General features: G+C 36.1%; 1 pseudogene; it reads right to left on the bottom strand.

Moving 5' to 3' along the window:
• Positions 1-8,971: 8,971 nt before the first annotated feature.
• Positions 8,972-15,402, bottom strand: part of LOC122747713 — a 100,435-nt pseudogene continuing 94,004 nt past the window's right edge.

Below are 15,402 nucleotides of genomic sequence, written 5' to 3'. Positions count from 1 at the left end.
GTTGTCTTTAGAACAAGGAACCTAAAAATATACAACTATTTCACTTGGGTTGAAAGGAGTATTAACACAATTTTTTGAAATAGGAAGAGAGCTTCCCAACAATATAGACTTATAAAGGAAAGTAGCAAATGTTGCATTAATTACATAGGTCAGCCAAAAAGGAATCAGAGTATTTCAAGAAAGTTTAATTTTTATCTCTTATTAGTTTGACTAATATCTTGGGGAATGGCTTTGATAGTTGTTCATTGAGTGAAAAGACAATACTGTAAACCTTTGTTTAAGGACTGGTAACTTTCATTTCATATATTTATATCAAGCAATGTCATTTCATTTACTAGGATAATTTTGAAGCTCTAAAAGGTCCTAAATCATTGAAACATCTATATGCATTCATAAATAGAGACATAGAAATATATCTCTGTATAGAGATCAAGTATCATGGAACACATTGCAACAGTGAGTTTTGTTTGTCCTACAAGAATTGACTAATATCATAGTATATGTTGTTTTAATATGGAGAATTTTATCAAATTCTTCCTACAATTTCTCTCTCTTTCTCTGCAATTAATTTTGGCACATAAACTATAAGCTTCATTTCCTTTTGTGATGGTCTTTATGCAAATAATTATCTTAAGTACTTATGTATGAGATGATCAAATCTCTCATTAAATGAGGTGTCTTTTTTGACTTTGGAAGCATAATAAAGCTAACTCTACCAGCTATTTCTTTTTTTTCTCCTGTCAGTCAATCTTCTGCTACTTTCTTTTTACCTTCTTGTCAACATTTATAGAAAAATGATCAAAATGGATGAAATTCAGTTTTTTCTAGTAGGATGCTACTGTTGACTTTGTAATTTTTCTATATGTTTTCAAAACTGTGATAATTAATATGCTGTGACCCCTTTCTTCATTCTTCTATCGTCACCACATTGACAGAAAGGTACTAAATACACCCAAAGACCATTATATTTTTGTTGATATGACTGGTTTATCTAGCTGAAGAATGCATCACTAAGTGTTCAGTCAACTGTTTATGAACCTCTGTGCATTTACCCATGCCTTTCTTTGTTTTTGTTTTTGTCTTTTGGCAGGGCAATGGGGGTTAAGTGACTTGCCCAGGGTCACACAGCTAGTAAGTGTCAAGTGTCTGAGGCTGGATTTGAACTCAGGTACTCCTGAATCCAGGGCCAGCGCCTTAACCACTGCGCCATCTAGCTGCCCCCCTACCCATGCCTTTCTTAAAGAAGCAGAAATAGTTTGACCATATTTGAAACTTTTCCAGTATGACTGAATAAGTCCCTCAATTACTTGGTGCTCTTGGCATTTCTCTAAGACTATTATTTGAAGAGAAGATATTACCTATGTTGGTTGAAGGAATTTTATCATCCAAGAGTTCCCCATACCAATGAAATCATTAGTATAGTTGATATTTTATGGCTTCTATGAAGTAGATAGATGACATAATGGACAGAGTGCTGGACCTGGAGTCAGGAATATCTGAGTTTAATTCCCTTCTCAGACACTCAGTAGCTGTCTGACAAGTCAGTTAATGTCAATGAGCCTCAGAATGGGTATAAGAATGGCATCTACCTCACAGGTTTGTTGTGAGGATGTATTGATGCTGAGCTGACTATAAAACCTAGATGCTAGGAAATCTGGACTTCCAAACATTTGGACTCCCATTCTCTTGAACTTTATGACCTCATAAGTTCAGAGCCTCCAATCCCATTGCCTCAATTGGGGTTGTGGGTGGGGTTCCAAAACAAAACAAACAAACACAGAGGATAAGGACCAAGTTGCATTTCATTAGGCTACATGTGGTGGGCATGACGTAAGGCCCATCTCCTTACAATATTGTCTCTTACTAGACACCATCAGCAAAGGAGATAAAAGAATATACTGAAATTGAGCAGCTGAACAGACTGAGGGTCTAGTGTCTTTTTAAAGAGGCCCCTAGTTCTGACTACTTAGTTATTAAAAAGACTTCTCCTAATCTTGTGGGCAGCAGACGAGAAGCAGTTACAGAATATCTACTCATGCTTCAAGGTTTCTCCAAGGTATTTATATATAATTATAACTCTTTCAGAAGAAGGTTTGTCTCTCCTCCTATATAGGGAGATACTGTCAGAGGAACTCTGGACATGCCATATTCTCTGTTACACATGATTTCCTGAAATATGATATTCAAGATATTTATTTCATTGTATTTTTCTGGGAGGTCAATAGTTCCCCCCATTGTTTCAAGGCAATTTGTCCTTAATTTTTTTGATTAGTAGAAATCAGAAGTATTTTATTTTTGCTGTCTTTTGATTTTTTTTGGCAATACCTATTAAGCTTCAATTCAGCTTTTATACTCTTATTTCACCCTCATCAAGAGGGCTTCTTAATTCCTCCTTACTTTCTGCCATTAGAGTGGTATTCTCTGCATATCTGAGATTGTTGATATTCTCCCGATGGCCTTAATTTCAGCTTTTGATTTGTCCAGACTATCATTTTACACAACATATTCTGCATATAAGTTAAATCAGGTGACAATGTACAGTCTTGTTATACTTCTTTTCGAATCTTAAACCAATTGGTTATTCCATGTTTAATTCTGTTTCTTCTTGACCTACAGGTTCTTCAGAAGACAAGTAAGATTCTGTGCTACTCCTATTTCTTGCCACTTTTTGTTGTGATCCACAGTCAAAGGCTTTAGTATAGTCACTGAAACAGAATTAAATGTTTTTTTTTTTCCTTCTGCATAATCCAGTTAATGTTGACAATTTGGTTTCTAGTTCTTCTGCCTCTTTGAAAACCAGCTTGCATTGCTGGTAATTCTCAGTTCACATATTTCTGAAGTCTAACTTCCAGATTTAGGATTGGGATATAAACTAAACTTTTCTAATACAATGGTCACTATTGAGTTGTTCAAATTTGCTGGCATATTGAGTGCAATACTTTAACAGCATCATCTTTTAGGATTTCAAAAAGCTCAGCTGGAATTCCATAACCTTCTTAGCCTCATTGTTCATAATGTTTCCTAAGGCCCTCTTTACTTCATTCTGCAGAATGTATGACTTTAGGTCAGTAACCACACCATATGGTTTTCAGTGATGTTAAGATTTTTTTGTATAGTTGTTCTGTGTATTCTTGCCACCACTTCTTATTCTTTTCTACTTCTGGTAAGTCTCTACCATTTTTGTCTTTTATCATGTCCATTTTTACATGAAACATTTTCTTCATAGGTCTAATTTTCTTGAAGAGATTGCTTGTCTTTTCCATTTTTTGTGTTTTTTTTTTCTATTTCTTTCCATGGCTAATTTAAGACAGCCTTCCTATCTCTCCTTGTTATTCTCTGGAATTCTGCAATCAGTTGGTTATATTTTTCCCTTCCTTCTTTCCCTTTCCTTTTCCTTATTTCCTTATCTATTTGTGAAGCCTACCAGAGATGCATTTTGTTTTCTTTTTTTCCCTGAGTTTGTTTTTGTTGTTATTGCAGCCTCCTGTGCAGTATTGCAAAACTCTGTCTACAATTCTTCAGGCACTTTTACTACTACACATCCAATTCCTACATCTAATCTATTCATCACCTCTACTTCATATTCATGATGGATGTTATTTAGGCCATACGGATATGCTCTTCCCTATTTTTTTCAATTTAACTCTATATTTTTCAATAAGAAGTTCATGGTCTCAGCTGCAGTCAGTTCCAGGTCCTCTGACTATCTAGATCTCCACTTTTGGTTGCAGAATATATAATTAATTTGATTTTTATATTGTCTGCCTTGTGATATTCATATATCCATATATGGAGTCATTTTTGAGTTGAAAAAGAATGTTTGCTTTGACCAGAAAGTTGTTTTTTGGGTTTTGTTTGTTTGTTTGTTTTTAGGCAATCACAGTTAAGTGACTTGCCCAGGATCACCCAGCTAGTGTCTGAAGCTAGATTTGAACTGAGGTCCTCCTGACTTGAGGGCTGTCAGTAAGTTGTTCCCTCTGCCATTAAAAACTGAGTTGTCTTTGCAAAACTCTATTGGTTTCTGTCTTGCTTCATTTTGTACTCCAGGGCTAAAGTTGCCTGTTATCCAATTACCTTTTGATTTCCTATTTTAGCAGTCTAATCTTCTATAATGAAAGTGACATTCTTTTCATGTGTGTGGGTGGGAGGGTGTTATTTCTAGAGGACATTGTAGATTTTTGAATTGAGCAACTTTGCTTTGTATTAGTGATTGGGACATTGGCATATTACTATAATGTTGAATAGTTTGTCTTGGACGCAAACATATTCTATCATTTTTGAGATAATATCCCAGGACTGCTTTTCTAGCCCTTTATTGACTATGAAGGCTATTCTATTTCTTCTAAGGGATTCTTTCCCCCAGTAGTCTTTATAATAAACATGTGAATTAAATTTACCTATTCCCAAAATTTCAATGTTTAAACTTTCTATCTCCTGTTTGACGATATCCAATTTCATAGGTCTTACATTCCAGGTTCCTATGCAATATTGACCTTTATAGCATGAGACTTTCCTTTTATCACCAGACACACCCACAGCTAAGTTTTCTTTTAGTTTTGACTCAGCTACTTCATTTTTTCTGTATCTACTTTTAGTTGTCCTCCACTTATCCCCAGTAACATGTTGGGCACCTCTGACCTAAGGGGTTCTTCTTATTCTAGTGGCATTTCTTTTATCATTTAATTACTGTCCATGGGATTTTCTTGGAAAAAACTGTTGGAATCGTTTGCCATTTCCTTTACAGTGGATCACCTTTTATCTGAGTCATTTCAATTCAGTATAGCTTCTAATTAGAAAGATATATTAGATAGATATTTAGATATATGGGTATATGTTACATATACATTTTATGTTTTATATATACACAAATGTACACATACCAAAGTTAAAGACTTCCCCAAAATCAGCATTTCCTTACACACAATAGGAAAAATGATGACATGTATACATATATGCATGAAAGCATGATTTTCAATTTCATACCACTTGCTTTTATTTTAAAATATATAATAAAGCCTATTATTTTGAAAGTTTTTACTTCATTCTGAACATCCTTCTGTTCTCTTCTGTGCATTTAAAAATAGTAGTAGCCCTCTTTTTATGTATCACTATTTCTACCCCCATGCCCTAATTTCCCTCTCCCATAAAAAATTGAGAGAGAAAATAACAAGCCTATAACAAATAAGCACATTTAGGCAAGATAAATCCACGTAGGAACTGTGTCCAAAAATGTATAATCTCTGAATATTGAGTCCATTGCTTCTTTGTTAGGAGATGTGGGTAATATGCTTCATCATAGGTCCTCTGGAGACATGATTAGTCATTGAATTGATCAGAGTTCTTAACTCTTTTAGAATTGATTTTCTCTGGAATTGTGTTACATGTGTATGAACTGTTCTCTTAGTTCTGCTCACTTCACTCTACATCAATTTATACTATCCAGATGAATTCTCTAAATTCATCTCAAATGATTTCAATAAGATTACATTATATTCATAACTCTAAAGTTTGTTTAGTCAGTCATAAATTGTCTGAGACAATCCAAAGCATTCACTTAGATTCTAGTATTTTTCTTTTTTTCTTACTTCAATCTCCTATTTATGATCAAGAAGTTTAATTTTCTTGCATCTATTGCCCCAGGATTATCCTTCCTCTTACTGACCTCACCTCATTATTGCTTGTTCCTCTGTTGATTTTGATGTATCTCTACACCAAATCTGTGCATGTCTATGTATATGTGTATATGCGCTCAACCTTTTGTTGTGCATTTTGGAGTGAAGTTCATAATTTATATTCATTCCTTCCATCTTTTATTCCATGTTTATATATTCGCACACACCCTGATTATGAGAAATATCAAGTTCCATGCCTTTCTTCCTTCTTTCTATACTAGTATATTTCTTTCACCCTCCCTTCTCTTTTCCTTCTTCAAGTCCTCAAAGAAGAATCAATGTACCTCCTTTGTCATTCTTATTTAACCACTTAATAACTCCTTTTAAGACAGTAAGTTTCTGAAAGAATTCCTTGTTTCTTCTCTCCCTAGTAGATTGTTAGCTTTACATCATTGTATAGATCATTCCATTTACTCATATAAATTTAATTGCATGTTTCTCTGGTCTCTCATGTTTGCATTTCAAAGTTCCTATGCAGTTATACTTGAAAGTACTCTATTCCATTTGTAAAAAAAAATAATTATTAGCTAATCTAATCTGGAAAATTATGGAACTGTACTTATTTGAAAAATTATAAGTATATGAAAAATTATAACTTTAGAAAAATTAAAATTGGACAGTAAGTCCCTTCGTGCTTGCCATTCAAATGTAAAAATATTTTATTAACTAACTTGCTGGCCTAATTTGGGGGGACTAATCTGACTGGGGAGCTTATCTGGAGACTTTTGACTGACTGGCTATCGGACTGCTATTAATTTAATATGGGCCATTTAAAAAACTTCTCCATACTGCTCCCAAATTGATAAGCAAAAGATTAAGAAGCCTCTACCATTTTAACAGCAGAGGATTTATTTATGAGATACAATTTAAAATTAAGAATACAGGGAAATAAAATGTACAACCTGAGTGCTTTCCAGAGCATCTCTCTGCTGCCTTGGCTTGTGCTCAATCTTTGCCATCTAACTTCCCTCTCTGCACCATAGTGATGTAGCACCCTGCTTCACTCTTTAACTTTTCTCTAACTACCATACTCTCACCCCCAGCATCTCTACCTTCTCTGCATCACAGCCCTTCCTCGCTTTCTCTAACCTCCTGTACTGTCTCCAGTTCTGTCTGTCTGCCGCCCTCCCCCCCCCCTTACTGTCTAACTCCCCGGTATATATCTTCCTTCTAACCACTCAAACCTCAGGGCTCCCTGTGCCCTGCACACGCCAAACTAAACCACTGGCTGCCCTAGGGCTGCAGCCTGGGAGACACTTGAGCATCCTGTGTGTACCACACCTAGGGCTCCAGGGGCCTGTGCCCCCTGCTGAGTGCCTGGGACCTCAGCACGGGCTATACCAGAGCCCAGTTTGGACAAGCCCAGGGTCTCTGGGATAGATTCTCCCAGGGCAGAGGAAGGTGGGGCTTTTTCCCCCAGCCTTCTGATCTGGAGTCCAGTATTGGCTTTTTTTGGCTCAGCTGAAGTAGAGGGGGAGGGGCACCAGCCCCTCCCACACAGAAAAAACCTTGAGGGCCCAAGGCTTTCATAATCTCAGCCCAAAGGTAGGGTCCCCAAATAAAAATACATTTCCACACATTAAAGGATGCACTGGAGTGGGGAGAGATCAACCAGTAATCTATTGAAATAGTCCAGTCATGAGATGTTAAGGGTCTGTACCAGAGTGGTTGCAGTGTCATAGTTGAGAAGGTGGTGTATGTGAGAGATGAACTAATAGGACTTGGTCAACAATTGGTTATGGGCATGAGATACAGTGAGTAATCAAGAATATGAGCCTGGGTGACTAGGGAAAGATGTTGGTATCCTCCATTAGTAATAAAGATGTTAGGAAGAGGGGAGGGTTGATTTTAGTTTTCAAGGATTTTATTTCTTGGGTGAAATTTATTATTTTCTTTTCTAACCTACTTAATTTCCTTCTAAATTTTTCCTCCATGGATTTTGTGTCGTTTAAAAAAAATCTCAGTTCATTTCTTCTGGATATTCTTGAAGCCCTTATATGAAATATCTTTTCCACTTTTCTTTGAATCTCTGCTTGTACTTATAATAATACAATAATAAATAAATAAATAATAATAAAATAATTCTTTTCTGGGAGAGAATATCTAGATTTTTAGTAGTTTTTCAGTCTAGGTGGTGTTTTCTTTCATTTATTAATCTTTTCAGATTTAGTTTCTTTAAGTGGAACTTTGTACCAGGACTTTTTTTTTTTGGTAGGGCTATCAGTACTACTTGGTTTCAACTTTGGTCCTCTGATTTCTTTCTTTCCTTATTTTATTTTATTTTACTTTTGATGAGGCAATTGAGGTTAAGTGACTTGCCTAGGGTCAGACAGCTTGTAAGTGTCAAGTGTCTGAGGCTGGATTTGAACTCAGGTCCTCCTGACTCCAGGGCCAGTGCTCTATCCACTGTCCCACCTAGCTGTCCCTCCTCTGATTTCTAGCATTATTCTCTTCCTATTAAGGTTTGCCCTGCCTGCCTCATGGAGCTTTGAGGTTTAAAGCTTCTGTTATTTAGGCCTTCTCTGTGTTAGGAAAGAATATTAGGGACTTCAGAACTCATTATTCTGGGTTGTTCTGGTTTGAGGCTTGTGGCACCATGCTGATTGGCACTGTGCTACTAGTTGCTCTCTACTGCTGCTCCTAGGGGCTTCCATTGTTTCCACTTTATGGTTTTCTCAGAAGAGCCCTTTGCTCTTGCTGATTCTGCATACAGTCTTGTAGGCTACATGTTTTATCTCCTATCATGCTAGCTAATGAGAACTTTGCTGAAGGGGCCCTCTTTCTCCTTGTATTCTGTCTGCTGGTTGACTTTCTGTATAATTGCATGTTACAAAAAGACATTCACTGTAGTTTCTGTTTAAATTTCTTAATTATAACTCGGTCATAGGGGAAACAGAGATTTTAATGGAACAGACACATGAGAGCTCAGCATTCTGTCTTCAGTTTAGGAAACCATCTCAGTTGGGAATTTTTTCCTATTTCTAATGCTTTTCTCATAATATTTGGAGCCTCTTTGTGAGGCTTTTTTGAAAACTTTTGGGGAAAAGCCATCTTTTGAGTTCATTCAAATCAATAATAATAAAAAGCACTGATATTTGGATTACAACTACACAGGAAAGGCATTACAGCTAATATTATTTCCATTTTGTAGATAAAGAAACTGAGTCTCAGAAAGATTAAGTGTCTTTCTCATGGTCATCCAGTTCTTTTTTTTTTTTTTTTTTTTTAGCAGTGAGCCGGCTTTATTCTTTATTGTGGGCATTCAACCTTCTTGTGGGGCTGCTCCTCCTAGTCGTGCTTCAGGCTCGGTATTCTCCCAGCCCGGGCTGGGGATCGGCCTGCATGTGGTGCAGGGTGGTCAGGTGGTCGCCCAGGCGCTTCAGCGCTTCACCTCCTAGCCCAGATAGTGGCTCTCCAGGAAATCGCAGAGGTGTGGATGCCCTTGGCTGTAGCTCAGGGCGTGCAGCTTCAGGAGGGCCTGGTTCAGGCCCTTCTCCAGGCTCAGGGCAGCCTCCCTAGCATGCAAGCTGCGGTCCCACTCATTTTTTTTTCTTTCTTTTTTTTTTTTCGGGGCAATGGGAGTTAAGTGACTTGCCCAGCAGCACACAGCTAGTAAGTGTCAAGTGTCTGAGGTCGGATTTGAACTCAGGTACTCCTGAATCCAGGGCCGGTGCTTTATCCACTGTGCCACCTAGCTGCCCCCAGTCCCACTCATCTGGACCAGGTTTCTGCACAGCCTGGAGGAGGACCCGCCCCCCACGTTGGTTCTGGAGCTTCATTAGGCTCTTGGTGCCCTCGCGTTTGTCCTTCGCCAGGTCACGGAAAAAATGCGACACCCTCGGCAGAGCGACATCATCCCGGTTGAAAGAGAAACCCAGAGACAGGTAGGAGTAGGAGGCTTGCAAGTAGAGGTTGGTCAGGCGGTTGACCTCGGCCTCGGAGAAGTTTTGGCGGATCTGAGAGGTGGAGCACATGGCACCGACAGCAACGGGAGGAGGAGGCTGGCCCCGGAGCTGTTTGGTCTCGGAGGCCAGGGGCGGCTGGTCCCGGAGGCGGATAATCTCAAAAGCGGTGGTCGGGTGGTCCCAGGGGCTGGCGGGCTACAGAAGGACGAAGATCTAGCGCAAGGGGAGCTGGGGGAACCCCAGGTCTGTTCCGTCTAAACACTGTTGAAACAAGAACCAGAGCCAGGAGACGAGGTGAGATGTGTGAAAGATTGGATTCAAACCCAAACCTTGGGCTCCTGATTCCAAGTTCAGTACTACACTAGATTTCTAGAGATAATGTAGACCAAACAATTTATTCCATTTGCCATGTACTATAAAAATATTGTTCCTTATGCCCGTGGCTTAATTTTTCACTATATTCCTGATTTTTCTGTATCTTTAATTCTTCCCTCATAATACGTGAAGATTCAAAACTAAATATATTTAAATAATGTAATATCCTATTTTCAGCTTCCCCAAGTTGAAGGTTCTCACTAATTTTTGTGAAACCTTATTGTTTGTTTTCCCCCTGCAGGTAAGTTTGTGTTATCCTTCCTACCCCCTTTTTGGGAAGCCAATAAAAACTGAGAAATAAAGTTCAATGACATGTATAAGGTACCACAATTAATCTTCGACAGATTTAGGTTTAGATAGAACTCAACAGATTCTTACTCTCCCTGGAATATTCTATCTATTAGACCAAACTGCTTTTATTTATATTGTAAAGTTAAATTTTTTCTAATTTTTTTGCATAAAATTAGTTCATAAGACACTTTTGTTGAGCATGCCTTCCAATTTTCTATTCCACACTTTCCCTGTGATATTTACTCTGTGTTCTTAATAGATAGAATATGGTTTTTATCAGTTTCAAATATAGAAATCTCATGAAACCTGGTATTAAGAAATATTCTACATACTCTATAATAGTTTCATGCAATAAGTAGTTTTATTTAGGATAATGGCACATAGTGAATTTCTAAAAAATAAGGTAACACTATGAACTAGTGAATTTTGGACTCCTTACTCACAAGAAAAGTTTTGCATGACTAACAAATTCTGAGGAAAGGCTGGTTTTGTCTAAATTTAATGGAAAATGGAGTAAATCTAATTTGAAGAAAAATGCATTTTACAAAAATTATTTCTCTAGCTTCTTGTACACACATCAAAATTGTTTAAATTCATTAAAAACTACAGAAACAAATCCACTTAGATATTTTTTTATTAATAGCTACTTTATTTCACAATAATTGACTGAATCATAAATCAAACTTAGTATGTGTCTATCTTCTTATATCCTTTCCTGGTGTATCAGATTTGGTCCAAAATTCAAGCTACCCTTTCTATTATGAAATAAACACACAAAGACACATGCGAAAACACTATAGTGAGTGGACAAGTTGAAAAAGGAATTTTATGCTATTCGGTCACTGATTTTTCTACATCCATACAATTGTTTTTATAGTTTATTTTATTATGAAGGTACAATCATTATTTTAAGATCTGTATTTATAATTAACATTGGCTTACTATTAGAGTGCTTCAATATAAATTAATGACCCTATTCACAACATATGTATTGTTGGAAATACACGTTATCATTATTTCTGTATATTTTCTACCCCTCTCTAGACTGTAAGCTACATAAGGTCAGGAAGTGTTTTTTTCCTTTTTTTTTTTTTCCGGGGCCGGGAGAGGAGGGACTTTATATAGCTACAGGGATCTAGGATAGCACTAGATACAAAGGGTGCTTAATTATTATTTCTTTAATTGATTAGCTTTATGTACATCTTCTATATATACATATCTTCCCATTTATGATTTGTTTCCTAGAATCTTTAAACAGCAAAATTGGAGTACTAAAAGAACATGTCACAATAGAGGAAAAAAAAAGAAAATCTACGCTTTTGTTGAAATTAGATCATAATTCATTTTCTAATTCACTGTTTTCCCACCAATATTCCTAACTGAATGTGATTGTTTTTCCTCCATTATTTTAGTGAAATGCAAATTAGGAGCATTATAGCTAATCAATGCCACCAAAGTAGTTCTTTTAAATAACCGGGACATGAACTCTTTAACAAGATTCAGTCAGTTCTATTTATAGCTCCCCTAAGCTATGAACTATTTGTACACCCATGTTTCTGCATAATGACTTTTCAATGTGGTTTCAGTAATCATTCCAGAAGGCACAATCTCAAAATATCTATATGCATAAAGAATATATTTAAAATAAAGGCTAAATTGGCTGGCCGTGCATTAAACCATTTGCCTGTGAAATCACTTTGTGGAATGTCTCCAAGCAGGAGATGTTCCGGCTGAGTATAGGACACACACAGCAAGCTTAGCCCTTTTACCACATTGCATCATCAGACCATCTTTGGAAGTTTCTTTCACAAAAAAATGATGCGGCATTTCAAGGGAACTGACCTACTCTGGTCATCAGGAGGATAGGTAGAGTAGAAGTCTGGGTCACTGACTTAATTATCTTTAGTTAAGTTATAGGAACTATCAGCCTTGCTAATTAAATTAGAAAGCCCTTACCATTAGAATTACATTTTTTAGAGACTACTCAGAATAAAGAAAAAACTAAAATAACAGGGAAGGAGAGTGATTGGAAAATAAAACTGGACCTAAGAATTCCTTATTTCAATACAGATACAATTTGGAAGAAAAATGGCTATCAAGGGACAGGTTGTTCTTTCTTCAAATATTTAACTTGATTTGAATTTTTAAGAGGGACAACCTGGTCTGGCTTGAATACTCATGATTTTTAGTGATATGGTGGATGAAGTCAGCTAGATCATAGCTCTAAGAACTTCTTCTCAACCTCAGCCAAGCTTCTGAATCATTTCCAATCTTGTCTTCTCTTTTATTTTTAAATGTGTTTTTCAGACTTTTTTTCCCCTAACAAACAATACCATTACAGTGTCTGCAGTGAAGAGAGTTTTCCCTGAAATCACAACATGCACATGGAACATTTATCTAGAAAGGCAAAGGAAAAAAGATGATCATGTTTAACTCATCATTGTGTTTTATGCTCTGTAAGAGGATAAAAATTATAATTGGTCCTTTAAATTCATATTTACATTTCTGTTCAGAAAACAGTTATTCACTTAAATTCTTCTTTCTTAAGCATGTTTTTAAATTAAAAGAAATTTCCTCAAATATGTCTAAAAATTTTGTCATATATTTCATAATGGGATTAACAAAAAAAAAGGTTGTGTTTTTTTTTTTTACTCTGGGGGACTTTAATCAAAGCATGAGGCCTTCAAAATTTACCTTTTAGAAAAGAAGAGTACAGAAATTCATTGATGTAGTAATTGTTTTTCCTTTGCTGTGGAAGACATGTTTACATATTGTATCCCCATTGTCTACATGGAAATCTTTTTTTTTTAATGAAATTGGCATATGATCACATAGTTTTACAAGTTTTAAAAAAATACAAATTATTTGTAAGGAGTGGCATATGTATGGCCATTCAAATGAAAGTACCTGCATACTGTCTGTTTCAGATTGAAATAGACAAAGGCATATAATCCTCTTCATACAAAAAGTACACCTATTTTCCTTATATAAGCACATGATATCATCTTTTAAACTGAACCAATTTCTAAGCACCACAGCTGTTACTAGTTATTTAGAAGTCTAATTTGAGCAGAATGTGTCACGCCAACTTTACACACACACATACACACACACTCACTCACAGAGACAGTGCTCACATTAAAACTTTCACCTCTATTAAATAGCAACAGTTCTTAAAAAAATCCAACACCCCACTCTTAACAACTAAATAAAATATGCATTTATATTATTTTTTGTTTCTTTTAATGAGTCCTGTAATGACTAGATTAGTTTTGCTACTCTACTGCCCCTTAAAAAAATTTGTCAAGGCAGTCCACAATATACTGTCAGTAGGTTTTAGCCTCTCACTTTCATTGTTTTACTCCTTCTGAATTATGAGTAAATTTCTGTAACTGTTTTCAAATGAAGTGACATAGATATAGTCATCAATATTGAAATAGCCCTTTCCGATGCAAACAGAAGCTTTAATAGCCTCTACCAAGGTTTGCTCCTCTGGGAGTCTAAATTCAAAATGGCACCAGCCATCTGTTGTGGTGGGATTTTTCAACTCCCTTGTGCAGCACCTCACTTTATTTTTTTTCTTGGTTGTTTAAAAGTGACAGCTTTATAATCCAATCTTGAATTTTGAATTGACTAACATAAAAATACAACAGGTTCACAGTTCCTCATGTAATCTGCTCATAGAATAGGTGCCCAGTGCTCCTTGGGAAATTGAATAGGGACTATTTGGCCTAACTTTACACCTCATGTCTAACAGTTTAACCCTGAAAATTAATTCCTCAAACCATAAACGTCTTCAGTTTTCTTGGATCAGGGAAGTCAAAAAGGGCAAAATAAAAGAGGCAGATTTCCTTAGGGTGACATGATTCATTTCAATACTCTTTCATCACTTAGGGAAAGGCAAGCATTTTAATATATTGTTGGTGGATGTGTGAATTGGTTCAACTATTTGGGAAATAATTTGGAATCATGCCAAGACAGAGGCAAAAATATATTTATCTTTTCACTGAGAGATCTTAGTACTAGGAATACACTTCAATGAGGTTAGTAACAAAAATAAAGGTACATTTAACACCCCAAAAATTGTATTAACACTTTTGTGCTACTACAGCATAAAAGGAACTGGAAATGAAATGCTTCCCCTTATTTGGGGAATGATTCAACATATTTTGGTACATAACCATAATGTAATACTACTGAGGTATAGGAAATAAAAGTATGAAGAAAATGAAACAATGAATACAGAGATGTATGGAAAGACTGAACTGATACAAAGTGACGTAAGTAGAACCAAGAAAAAATATAAAAGATAAATACAACAATGTAACTAAAAATGACAACAACAAAGGAGTACTGTAAAATTACCAAGCTTGTTCCCAAGGGAGATGGGTGATGACATCTCCCTTTTTTATAGATATAGGGTACTATGGGTATGCATATAAAATTAGACTTGGTAAATAAGTTTGTTGATTTTGCTGTATTGTTCTTCCTCTTTTAAAATAAAGGATGGATCTCCAGGCTGTGTGTGTGTGTGTAAGGGTGGGTGGGAGTGGCACTATTGGAAATGCATGTGGTGGAAAAATAAAATACATAAATCTATATTTAAAAATATCAATTTTTTTGCATGTTAATTTGATATATAGAAGAACTTTTGCTTGGTTGTCATGAATCTGGCATGGTATCTTTCTCAAAAAAAAAATAAAACCTATTCCCTGGGGTTAGTCTCATTTGACTATTAGAGCGGATGAGGGAGAGTTAAAATAAAAGTGACTTTCTCTTCCACAACTGAGATGGCACTATTGCCTTTGAATAAATTAAAAGGTACAGGAAGCAACACCAAACTGAAAAACACTAGACTGAGAATGAGGAAACCTATTTTCTGGTACAAGCTTTTCCGTTAACTTGCTATGTAACCAGGGCCTTCCACTTAATATCTCTGGTTTTGGTTTTCCTCATCTATAAAATAAGTAGTCTAGATAAGGTCATATTTAAGGTCTATTCCTATTCTAAATTTCTGAGATACAATGAGTTATATGGCTAGGAAAAATCAGTTTAAGTCCATGAATTCATTTCATAAAATCTTAACAGACTACATTCCAGATCCTGAAAGAATAGATAGATAGAAATGGTGAATGGCAGCCAGTGATTTTTGAAATATC

This window comes from Dromiciops gliroides, chromosome 3 (assembly GCF_019393635.1).
Source record: "Dromiciops gliroides isolate mDroGli1 chromosome 3, mDroGli1.pri, whole genome shotgun sequence".
Classification (NCBI taxonomy): domain Eukaryota; kingdom Metazoa; phylum Chordata; class Mammalia; order Microbiotheria; family Microbiotheriidae; genus Dromiciops; species Dromiciops gliroides.
Note: the sequence above shows the minus strand (reverse complement) of the source record. Positions and strands in the feature narration are given on the sequence as shown.